Source organism: Zosterops lateralis (genome assembly GCF_965231275.1).
Source record: "Zosterops lateralis genome assembly, chromosome: W".
Lineage (NCBI taxonomy): Eukaryota > Metazoa > Chordata > Aves > Passeriformes > Zosteropidae > Zosterops > Zosterops lateralis.
In genome coordinates, this window is record NC_139801.1 from 12212739 (window position 1) to 12225317 (window position 12579).

A 12579-nucleotide genomic window follows, 5' to 3' on the forward strand; every position below is an offset into this window, starting at 1 on the left:
TTCCTTTTATCTTGTTAAATTTATTTCCTTTCCATGGCATTCCATGTCACTGCAGCAATCCATCATCCTGCGGTTTCATCATGTAAAATACAATTTGTCCATATCTATACGCTTTGTCAAATGTGAAGATTAAAAGTTGCTAACAGATGCGTTTTGGCACCAATCTTCATATCAAACTTGCTCCTTAAAAATACAGATTTGCACACAATTCACAAAAATTAAGTGAAAAGCAAACAACTGAGGGCTTAATGCAAACATTTCATATCACATCTGTTGGGGTAACGTCCCAATTTATATTGACTGGTGAAGGTAAAATCATGTTCCTATAAAAATGACATGCTCTTGGCATAATAAAATCTGGTTTTTCTTGGTACCTTGTCATACACATCCCACTTCAGAGTTTCACATGAGGGAAACTTACACCCTTAGCCTTTTCCAACTTGCTGGCAACTGCAGCTGGATGCATTCCTCTGGTAGAAACATCACCACTAAAATACACACCTATGGAGTGCAGTGCCTTATTCACAGGCTACCACAAAACCACCAAAACTCAAGATAAACTGATCTGTTCAAGCAGATAAAGTTCAGAGAAGCAACCAGATTCTTTTTCATCTCCTTCCCAAGGCAAGGAATAGCTGAGGAAGGATGACAGAGCTCCAACCATGGACAGTCCTGCAGGGAGCTCCCACCAGCTGTCAGACAGCCAGAGATACATTACATTCTCTCATTCTACCCTCCAGTTAACATTAAGAATGTTAATAATAACATTTAAAATCCTGTCAGCTTTAATAATTATTTATAATAACACTGATAATTCAGGCTTTCTTATTTTCCATGCTTGCACAACAACAGCATTCCCATGCCAGCAGTAGAGCTGCCAGAAAACATAAAAATCCAACAATTTGAAAATAAATGTAGTTAAATTACTTTTGTTTTATACTGTGTTTTCTTTGCAAAAAAAAAAAAAATGAACGATGGCAATACTGGCTAAAAGACTGAAGGAGTAACTTCTCAGTGACACAGAAAGATGATTTCAAAAACATACTATGAAGCTGCCCATGAGATGCTCTAGGTGAGCAGTCATTTTAGACAAGTGAGTTGTCATAAATTTTTGGGACCAATACAACCCTACTTGTATAATTTTTTCCTTCTCTCAGTGTTGTGCAAGAACATCATCTTGGCACATGCTGGTCCTGATGTTCAGCTCACTGTGAGGCAGAACATCACTTGGGAGGCTCCTGGTTTGCTTCTCCACCCCAAATATTCCAACATAAGTGTTTTGGAATTAACTATGTCTTTAACCAATTTTGCTGGCCTGATGCTAGAACACTAGTAATTTAGACAGCATCTGGTTCAACCACAGATTTGGGCCTCTGAGGTCTTGAATAAGGGAACACATTTAGGAGTGATTTTGGAAACTGCGTGACTGTGTCTCAACACTTGCTACCCACTGCAATGTCTGCTGCAGCATTATCTCATGCAAGGAAAGGTTTAAGAGTAGAATTCCTTACTTACAGCGTGCTCCCCCCACTCCAGATGTGACAGTGCCAAGAGGAAAAGCAGAGCTCCTGAGACTCACACCACCAGGCACTCAAGCTGCTCAGTCTTAACATTCACATGCTTGTCTTCCCCAACAGCAACCCCAGCCCACAAGGGGCACGGGGGACCTCAGGGTGCCAGCCAAGTGGATGCCTCTCCCTCTGAACACTTACATAGCAATGCCAGGCTCAACATCTCCTGCTCATGGTGCCCTTGGGACCAAAGGGCTTTTCACATCAAGCTTGTTCTCTGTAGGAACAAGCCTCTCCCTGCCCCAGACACCAAGGATCATGAGGAGCATTCCATTCGCTTTAATGAGCAAAGCAGCAGGGACAGTTATCTGGGCATCTACAACCAAAACCATCCTTAATTACCCCTCACATTGTTTTCAAAATTAGCAGCAGAACCACAGGGCAGAGAAAGAAAAAGCCAAAACCATGCCAGTGAACTGAAGTACTCCTGCATGACACTATTGGCTCCAAATCGAGTCCTATGCACACACTCCCAGCCCTAAATCTGAACTGACTGCTGCTTCAGCATGCTTTGAAGGCCTAGCACAGGCCCTCAGATGGCTGGAACTGAGGCAGACACAGTCACATTCTTGGCAGGTCTTCTCAGGGTCATCTTTGATGTGGAGATATGCTTGGTATGGTTTTCTGCATCGATGTTTTCCCCTGGTATGTGGAAGGAAATGTCCTTGTGCACAGAGGTCCCTTGGTCTGGCCTCCTGGCTTGCAACCTGCTGCCTGGACAGCACTGCCTCTTTGGAGGTCCCTCTGCTACACACTCAAAGGGCTCCTTAGCTCCTCTGGCTGTTTCTTAGTTACCCACTGCCCTGGGTTGACGGTACCTCCTATCCCAATAGTGACTACATTATGTCTAACAGCTGCCCCCCCTTTGGCGGGCTGTTTTGCCGCGGCGGGGCTGCTTTTGTTTTCTTTTTTTTTTTTTCTTTTTTTTTTTTTTTTTTGCTTCTGCTGCTACTGCCTTTGCTGCTGCTGCTGGCTTTAGCTTCTGCTGCTGGCTTGCTTTTGGCTTTTGCTGGCTTTTGCTGCTTCCGTTTATTTTTTCCTTTTCTTTTCCCCCTTCCTCCCCCCCCCCCCCGGCCGAAGATCATTGGACCGGCTCCAGACCTGACCTGGGAATATCTGCGGATCTCCGGGGCCTGCAAAAGAAGGTCTGTCCTCTCCCTTCACAGCAACTTGAATACCATCTGGGGTTGTTTCCTTTTCCCTTGTGTTGGGGAGTGGGTTTTTTTGTCATTTGTCAATAAACAGGTTTTTTCCACTTTTCCTCCAAGGAATTCCTTCCCAAACCCAGGGCTGGGGGGAGGGGTGGAGGTTTGTTTTTTAGGGGACTCCTTTTGGAGGTTCTCCCCTAATTTATCCTAAACAAGGACACTTTTTGGTGCATTGGCCAGAAAAGGGCCATAGAAAGTGGAAAAAACTTTAATAATAATATTTGTGGTTCTAATTGTTTTGTGGGTGTACTGGTATGTTTTTTTCTGAACTCATAATGTCATTTGGAGTGGAAGCCTGCCGGTATTTCTGGTCCCTAGGGTTTTCTGAAGTCTTAATACCTTTGTGGTACCTAGGGTTATTTCCTTACCCAGAAATAGCTCTGGTATTGTCTCTAATACGCAGTTCTTGTAGCTGTGGGGCACTAATCAGAATATTCATTGGGCTGGGCTTGTTTGTGATGATTTACTTGAGGGCTATGAAAATGCTGGAATCCGTTCCAAGAGTGTATGGTTCGTTGTTATGGTTGTGCACTCAGTTTGTTAGGGGAGAAGCAGGGGAAGGTTTTTTTCAGCCTCTGTTTTCCTTCTTCTCCTTTGAAAATGTTCTGTTTCCCCGAGTGTTAAAGAGACCATCTTTCTGGCATTTAATTTAGTAAGTTTTCTCTATACTGTCTGCAGTTTATATAAAATGAAAGCTGAGATTTCCAAAGGGGCTAATGAGACTTCTGATTTAGGGGCAAGGCCAAGTAGGAGAAATCTTGAGTGGAGTGGGAAATGGGAAGATATGGGCCAAATTTTAAAGGAATTCTCTGATCCTATAGTCTGGGACTTCCCATCTGAACAAATTCAGAACCCAGCTGAGGTGGCAAAGTACTTGAAAGAGAAGTGCCAGGGTAATACTAAGGAGAAAAGGATTATTGCAGTGAGCTGGGCCCTGGCATATGTTTATCGTACTCTGCTAGATACTGTAGGGCAGCAGATAGAAGAAAGAGAACAGGGAGATAAACTAGTTACTATCCCAATCACTCAGGCTGCAGCTAATATCCCAGGCCCCAGGCCAGTAGCTGAATCAGACAGTAGGGCTCAACCAAGGGCTGTTGCTGCTAATACAAGAGGCGGAAAGTGTAAAAGTAAGACCGATCGCAAGGTGGAGGATGATGATGATGATGATCCAGGAGAAGGACCTTCACCAAAATCAGAAACCACATTGAGGTGTGCAGATTCTGGAGCCAATATTGATTCCTTCTCCCTAAAGGACCTTCGAGGCCTAAGAAAGGATTACAGGCGACAACCCGATGAATCTATAATAAGTTGGTTAGTCCGCCTTTGGGATGCTGCAGGGGAGGCTACAGTTCTGGATGGCACTGAAGCGAGGCATTTGGGATCTCTGTCACTTGATCCTGTCATCGACCAAGGCATGATGAGGGAGGCTAGTCCTCACAGCCTCTGGGAACGGATTCTGGACGGTGTAGCACAAAGATACCTGTGTGCAGATGACCTCTATTTGCAGCAGACACAGTGGAGGACCATAGAACAGGGGATCCAATGTCTGAGAGAGATGGTGGAAGCAGAGCTCATTTTTTCATATGACATAACAACTAGGAATCCAGACCTGGTAGCATGTACACCTGTAATGTGGAGGAAACTTGTGCGACTTGGGCCAGCTGAATACGCTTCTGCTCTAGCAATAATGAAGCGAGAGGAAACATATGAGACTGTGCTCGATATGGCGAAAAAGCTTCGAGCATATGCTGATGCTGTACATGGCCCAACTCATGCCAGAATTACAGCTGTGGACACATGACTGCAGAAACTAGAAGACAAAATAGAGGAGAATCATAAGAAACTCAGGGAAGAGATTAAGGAGGACTTCCTCCAAATCTCGGCTGTGCAAATTAGAGGCCCTGGTATCCAACGCAGGCGCTCCTTTGATGGGGAGAGAAGGTACACCCCATGAGCTGAGTTGTGGTTCTTCCTGCGTGAATCTGGAGAAAACATGAGGAGATGGGATGGAAAACCCACTGCTGCTCTGGCACAACGGGTATGTAATTTGAAGGAAGGTAGGATTCAAAGAGGAAGTCTCACTAAACAGAGAGCAGCTCCAGTTGTTCGCAGCCAGGATGTCAAGTATGATGATGATGACATGTCCAATCCTCTTGAAGGAACCTCTAAGACATATACCCCAGGAAAGAAGGATAATCATGCTTAGAGGGGCCCTGCCTCCAGCCAGGTAGAGATTAGGGAAAATCGTGTGTTTTGGACTGTGTGGGTTCGTTGGCCTGGCACATTGAAGCCACAAGACTATGAAGCCTTGGTTGACACTGGTGCGCAGTGTACATTGATTCCATCGAGATATGTAGGGGCAGAATCTGTTTCTATTGCTGGTGTGACCGGGGGATCACAGGACTATACGTTCGTGGAGGCAGATGTGAGTCTGACTAGGAATGAGTGGAAGAAACACCCTATTGGGACTGGCTCAAAGGCCTCATGCATCTTGGGCATAGATTACCTCCGGAGTGGGTATTTCAAAGACCCGAAAGGGCTCAGGTGGGCCTTTGGAATAGCAACTGTGATGACAGAAAGCATTCGGCAATTGAACACCTTGCCTGAACTGTCCGAGAACCCGATCACCGTAGGACTTTTGAAGGGAGAAGAACAAATAGTACCAATTGCCACTTCAACAGCGCATCATCAACAATATAGAACAACTCAAGATGCTGTGATCCCCATCCACAAGATGATTCGAGAGCTGGAGAGCCAAGAGGTGGTCAGCAAAACTCACTTACCCTTTAACAGCCCCATCTGGCCTGTGCGGAAATCTGATGGAGAATGGAGGTTGACTGTGGATTATCGTGCCTTGAATGAAGTGACTCCATCTCTGAGCGCGGCCGTACCAGACATGCTGGAACTGCAGTACGAGCTGGAGTCCAAGGCAGCACAGTGGTATGCCACTATCGACATTGCCAACACATTTTTCTCTATTCCTCTGGCAGCAGAATGCTGGCCTCAGTTTGCCTTTACGTGGGGAGTAGTGCAGTACACCTGGAACAGACTGCCCCAGGGGTGGAAACACAGTCCTACCATATGTCATGGACTGATTCAAGCTACACTAGAAAAGGATAAGGCTCCAGAACATTTACAATATATTGATGATATCATTGTGTGGGGAAACACAGCAACGGAAGTGTGGGGATTCATGAGAGTAAGACAGACTTAATTAGCATATCTAGTCTGGTGACTAGGATGCCCTGGAAAGAACAAACAGAACTTTGAGCTCATGAGAAGATGGGATTAGAAATCTGCTTAAGAGAAGAAGATTCAATCAACCCCCTACATGGATATGTTGAAAAATGTATGAGTTGTTTGTATGATCTTTTAACCTAATTATTGTAGTAGAAATTATTAACCTTACTGAAATGGTATATAAGTTCTTGGAAAACCTGAGTAAAATTGGATTCTGATCATGGTCAGTCTCCCCGTCTCTCCTTCAATTGCCAATAATTGATGCTCCGTGTGAGAGGAGAAGAACCGGCTATCTGACGGCAATCGGCGACGCCCCTGGAACTGATCGTGACGGTGAAAGAACCGTATCTGGGCCCACAATCCCTGTACGCTGCGACGTGACAGGTGAGCCAGGGGAACTAAAATATGGGACAGGGAATGTCCACCGCGTCTATGAAACCGTGCTATGCCTTCTGAGCAAGCATGGATCCCCCATCCCTAAGAGGGACCTTAAGTCACTTCTACGATGAGTGTCACGTATATTCCCTGACACCACCCCTTCTTCTATTTTTTCTTTCTGCTACTGGGACAAGGTCGGTGTAAAACTCTATGACCTGGCTACGCTGCCTGGCAATGAGCCAGAGCTTCGCCTGCTCCCTGCTTGGAGGGCGGTCATGGAAGTGATTAAAAGAGAGGGGGGAGGCGAGGAGACCTGTGAAGTAACTGTGGAGACGGTCCCTGCAGCCGTGTTAAAACCCGATCAGCCTGGGTCCTACTCTCCCTCTCCCGTCCGCACCCCGTCCCCGACGAAAGCCAGGGACAGAGCACAGACGCCACCTGTAGCCTTGCCGCTATTCCACCAGCGACCCCGGAGCCGCCAAATGTTAATTGAATATGCGGACAGTGACTCTAGTAGCGACGGAGAGCCCCGGCCCCGAAAAAGATCCGGACCCATTCTCTCCAAAAACGCATAACAATTGGCTACAGATAAAAAAGAAAGCCCTTAAGGACAGAGACTTTGAAACTGTGGCAGAAATCTTTGTAGCTCCCGTGCAACTTGGCCTGAGGGGGGGGAATCCGAGATGGGAGCCCCTAAGTCATTCAGAGATTAAGGAACTGCGCCGAACAGTGACAGAATATGGTCTGAGGTCCCCTTACTTCAGCAATTTACTAAGAGCAATCTTCTCTACTCACCTGATGACTCCTCATGACGTTAAATTCCTGGCAAACCTTTTGCTTACCCCAACACAATATGCAATATTCATGGCACAGTGGAAAAAAAGACTGGAAAATTTAATTTTAACATATGCAGGGCATGCAAACCAAGCCTTGGCTGCCTTAACTACTGACCAATTGGCTGGCGAGGGGGCGCATACTGATCCAAATGCACAGGCTGCTTTGCCAAAGGAAGCCCTGGAGGGGGTTACTGAGGCAGCTAGATATGCATTTCTCAAAGTGCCTGATGCAAAAACCCTGCAACAATCATTCATAAATATTAAGCAAGCTCCACAAGAACCCTATATGCAGTTTGTGGGCAGACTGAAACAAACTCTGGAAAGACAGATTGATAACAACCACGCAAAAGAAGTGGTTCTGCTAAAACTTGCTATTGAAAATGCAAATGAAGATTGCAAACGCCTTTTGAAAAATCTTCCCCCAGAACCAGAGCCCACACTACTTCAAATGGTCGAAGCTTGTAACCGCCTGGGGACATTGCATTATACTACAGCTGTGACCTCCCAAGCTGTGGGGCAAAGTATAGCTGAAGCTTTTGCTGCTTTGAAAATACTGCCCAGGAAACAGTCTGTTTGTTTTGGCTGCGGGGAGCCTGGGCACATAAAAAAAACTGCCGAAAGGCGCAAAAGGCAAAAACACCGAGTTTATGCCCTCGTTGCCAAAAGGGTCCTCACTTTGCTAATTCCTGTCGTTCTAAATTTCACAAAAATGGCCAGCCTTTGCAGAGAAACTCATCTCACAACATGAGATGGCGACACGTCAAAACACAAGCTCCACAGCCTTCACAGCCACAGCTACCAGAACCAACTTACAGTTTCCAGCCGGCTCTGCCTCCACCTTCACAGAATTATGTACAGCCACTCCAGAAAGCGCTGGGTTGGACATATCAACCAGTAACACAGTAACGTTAACAAATTCCTCAGTGTTTTGTCTCCCCACAGGAATCTGTGTTCCTTTACCACAGGGGTATCATACTTTGCTTTTAGGTAGATCTTCTACCTCTGTTATGGGTCTATTTGTTTTGCCAGGAGTCATTGACTGATACAGTTGGGGAAATAAAAATCATGGCTTGGACCCCACACCCCCCTTGCATGGTCCCCGCAGGTAGCAAAATTGCTCAGCTGATACTTTTCCCGGCAGGTCCTTTGTTAGCACCCCCGATAGCTGCACAGAGAAAGGGTGGGTTTGGTTCCACTGGGCTACCACAAGTATTTTGGACACAACGTATCACTTCTCAGCGTCCCACATGCCAATGTAAAGTGTCTCTGAAAGGCAAGAAGTTAATTTTAACCGGACTTATTGACACCGGGGCAGATGTTAGTCTTATCTCCCGGAGACAATGGCCCAGTGATTGGCCTTTGATGCCGGTGCCCCAGGTCCTTTCGGGGGTGGGTGGGAACAGCCAAAGTTATCAGAGCCAGCATCTGGTGCAAATTACAGGGCCTGAGGGAAGAGTTGCTTCTGTTAAACCATTTGTGGTCTCAGCACCTCTGATCTTGTGGGGGAAAGATGTTTTATCTCAGTGGAGAATTTTTATACAGTCAAATTTTGTTTGAAGGTCATTGGAACGCGCAATACACCCAAATTGAAGTGGAAAACATCTGATCCAATGTGGGTGGACCAATGGCCTATGTCATTAGAAAAACTGCGCATTTTACAGGAATTGGTACAGGAGCAGCTGAAAAAGAGACATATAATCCCATCTAATAGTCCTTGGAATTCACCTGTTTTTGTAATTAGAAAGCGGTCTGGGGGGTGGAGGCTTTTACATAATTTGAGAAAAATAAATGAGGTAATTGAAGGAATGGGACCTCTACAGCCGGGGCTTCCTTCTCCTTCCATGATCCCTAGAAACTAGCATCTAATAGTGATTGATTTAAAGGACTGCTTTTTTAATATTCCGCTGCATCCAGATGATGCACCCAGATTTAGCTTCTCCATACCAAGTATAAATATGCAATGTCCATTAGATCGATATCATTGGCTGGTTTTGCCCCAAGGGCTACGAAATAGTCCAAGCATATGCCAGTGGTATGTGGCAAAAATTCTGAGTCCAATACGGGAAAAAATGCCTGATATTCTATTGCTTCATTATATGGACGACATTTTAATCGCTGCAGAAACTGTAATTCGTGTAAAAGAAAGAATGAGAGCAGTCTGCCAAGCTGTTACAGCAGCAGGCTTGACCATTGCTTCTGAAAAGGTTCAAAAGACATGATTTATTAAAAAACTATGGACATTGATCTAATACCAATATCCAACTATGACGGACAAAGACTCTCTAACAGTTTAAAGTTAGAAAGTGTATGTTTATTACGACGCCGGGCAGCGTGCAGGATAGCTCCCAGAAACACACGCGCAATTTACAGATCATCACAGGGTCTTTTATCTACAGAAGTATTGAATACACAAACTACAAATGCATATTCATAGCTCTGATACCTCCCATTCCCCGCTTCGTATGGTAATTAGCCCAAAAAGCCACCAAGCATGCATAGTTTGTTCTTTGAAATGGGTCGGTGGTCTTTTTAATGGGGTGGGGTCCCAAGATGATGAAGTAAGATTGTCTTCCTCAACTCTGACTTTTTAACCTTTAGTGTTCGTGACAGCTAAATCCTGTTTTTCCCAGGACTGTTTGATTTATGATTGTATTGTGTTCATAGGGTCTATTGATTATTCAGGATGCAGAAGCCCTAGTTTGACAGCTCCTCTGATTGATCGGTTCCTTCCAAGGATTATCAGTTCTTTCAGTCTGGCTTCTGTTAGCAAAAGGGAAGTCCTAGCTACATTATCTCAGCACTATCTATTTTGACTACAGTCTTTAATTCTTCTAAATCAATGCCTCAGACATCTCCCTGAAAATATTTGGGCTGGAAGATAAATATGCATTCTATCTCGGCACAACCCCTGCAAATCTCTACTGACATAAAAACCTTACATGATGCACAAAAATTGTTGGGGACTATTAACTGGGTTCGTCCCCTTCTTGGAATTTCAAATACAGATTTGGAACCATTGTTTGCCTTGCTAGGGGGAGAGCCCGATCTCTTATCACCTAAGCATTTAAACAAAGAAGCGCAAATTGCACTTCAGAAGGGGGCTGATGCTATCTCTCAGAGGCAATCAGCCCGCTGGGCACCCGAATTACCAATGTGGCTAATTATTCTGAATCCTAGTAAACAAAGCTATGCTTTAATGTTTCAGTGGGACACAAGAAAGGCAGATTCTTTACTAATCATCGAATGGGTATTTTTTGCCTAATAACATGCCCAAAACTATTTCCATGCAAGATGAACTTATGGCCATGTTGATTATCAAGGCTTGTCAAAGGCTGACCTCCTTGGCTGGGAAAGATTTTAATTGCATTTTTCTGCCTCTCACCATGTTTTATTTGAATTGGCTGCTGCAAATGTCTGAAAAACTGCAAATTGCTTTAGCAGGTTACCCAGGACAAATATCCATTTATCCGCCTAAACACAAATTGTTAAGTTCTTCATTTAACTTACTTCCTAAGCCAAAGAGAAGTGAAACTCCTTTGCGAGCTATGACAATATTCACAGATGGTTCTGAGAAAAGTAAAAAATCAGTAATTGTGTAGAAAGATTCTGAAACTGGAACTTGGCAGTCTGATATTGCTGTTGTTGAAGGGTCTCCACAGATAATGGAATTAGCTGCTGTAGTGAGAGTGTTTCAGAAGTTCAGTGCACCTTTTAATCTGATTACTGACTCTGCCTATGTTTCAGGCATTGTTCAAAGGGCAGAGAATTCTGTTTTGAAAAATGTTAAAAATGACACTTTGTTTTCCTGGTTGAAACTGTTAGTCTGTTAGACAAAAGGACTGCTCCTTACTTTGTAATGCATATTAAGTCACATTCCAATCTCCCGAGCTATCTCACTGAAGGTAACGCCCAGGCAGACTTGTTAGCTTTACCAGTACAGCATGTTTTACCTAACAAAATAGAGCAAGCAAGACTGAGCCACTCCTTCTTTCATCAAAACGCTGGAGCTCTAGTAAGACTTTTTGAACTGACTCCAGCTCAAGCCTCGAGTATTATAGCTACATGTCCCGACTGTCAGCGTTGTGAGGCATTGAAGACTGTAGTCAAAATAGATAGTGCTGAGATAATGTAGCTAGGACTTCCCTTTTGCTAACAGAAGCCAGACTGAAGGAACTGATAAGGAACTGATAAATCATGAGAACTGTCAAACTAGAGCTTCTGCATCCTGAATAATCAATAGGCCCTATGAACACAATACAATCATAAATCAAACAGTCCTGGGAAAAACAGGATTTAGCCGTCATGAACACTAAAGGTTAAAAAGTCAGAGCTGAGGAAGACAATCTTACTTCATCATTTTGGGACCCCACCACATTAAAAAGACCACTGACCCATTTCAAAGAACAAACTATGCATGCTTGGTGGCTTTTTGGGCTAATTACCATACGAAGCGGGGAATGGGAGGTATCAGAGCTATGAATATGCATTTGTAGTTTGTGTATTCAATACTCCTGAAGATAAAAGACCCTGTGATGATCTGTAAATTGCGCGTGTGTTTCTGGGAGCTATCCTGCACGCTGCCCGGCGTCATAATAAACATACACTTTCTAACTTTAAACCGTTAGAGAGTCTTTGTCCGTCATAGTTGGATATTGGTATTAGATCAATGTCCATAGTTTTTTAATAAATCAGTTGCAGTCTTCCTAATGTGAACACAGGAGTTAACCCAAGAGGTTTGCAAAGCCTACAGATTTGGCAAACAAATGTAACACACTTTTCTGAATTTAGCCGTGTAAAATTCGTGCATTGCGTCCATTGACACATACTCAGGTGCCTTGTTTGCCTCAGCCCACACAGGAGAGTAAGCAAAAGAAATCTGCCGCCACTTCGCAGCTGCCTTTGCTACATTAAGGATCCCACAAGAAATTAAAACAGACAATGGACCTGCATACATTTCCCGTAGAGTTGCAGATTTTTTTCTCCTTATGGGGAATCATCCACAAAAGAGGCATACCACACTCACCCACAAGGCAGTCCATTAGAGAGCGTGCCCATGATACCCTCAAACGCCTTTTAATACAACAAAAAGGGGGAGCTGGAGACACCCCTGCTGAACGACTGTGTAAAGCCTTATATGTTTTCAATTTTTTAAACTGTTCAATAACAAATTAAACTCCTCCCATGACTAGACATTTTGCTTCATCCAAATTGCTTTCCTGAAAGGAAAAACCACAAGTACTAATTCGTGACCCAGAATCAGGTAAAATTCTGGGACCGTACCCCTTGATCACTTGGGGGAGGGGCTTTGCTTGTATCTCCTCAGAAAGCGGGCCCCGCTGGATC

The 12579-nt window shown here is 44.5% G+C and overlaps 1 protein-coding gene across 1 annotated transcript in view; it reads right to left on the reverse strand.

Annotated features, from left to right (window-relative positions):
- Nucleotides 1-12579, reverse strand: part of LOC310922180 (glypican-4-like) — a gene marked incomplete at its 5' end in the record, with an annotated part of 132356 nt that overhangs the window by 33399 nt on the left and 86378 nt on the right.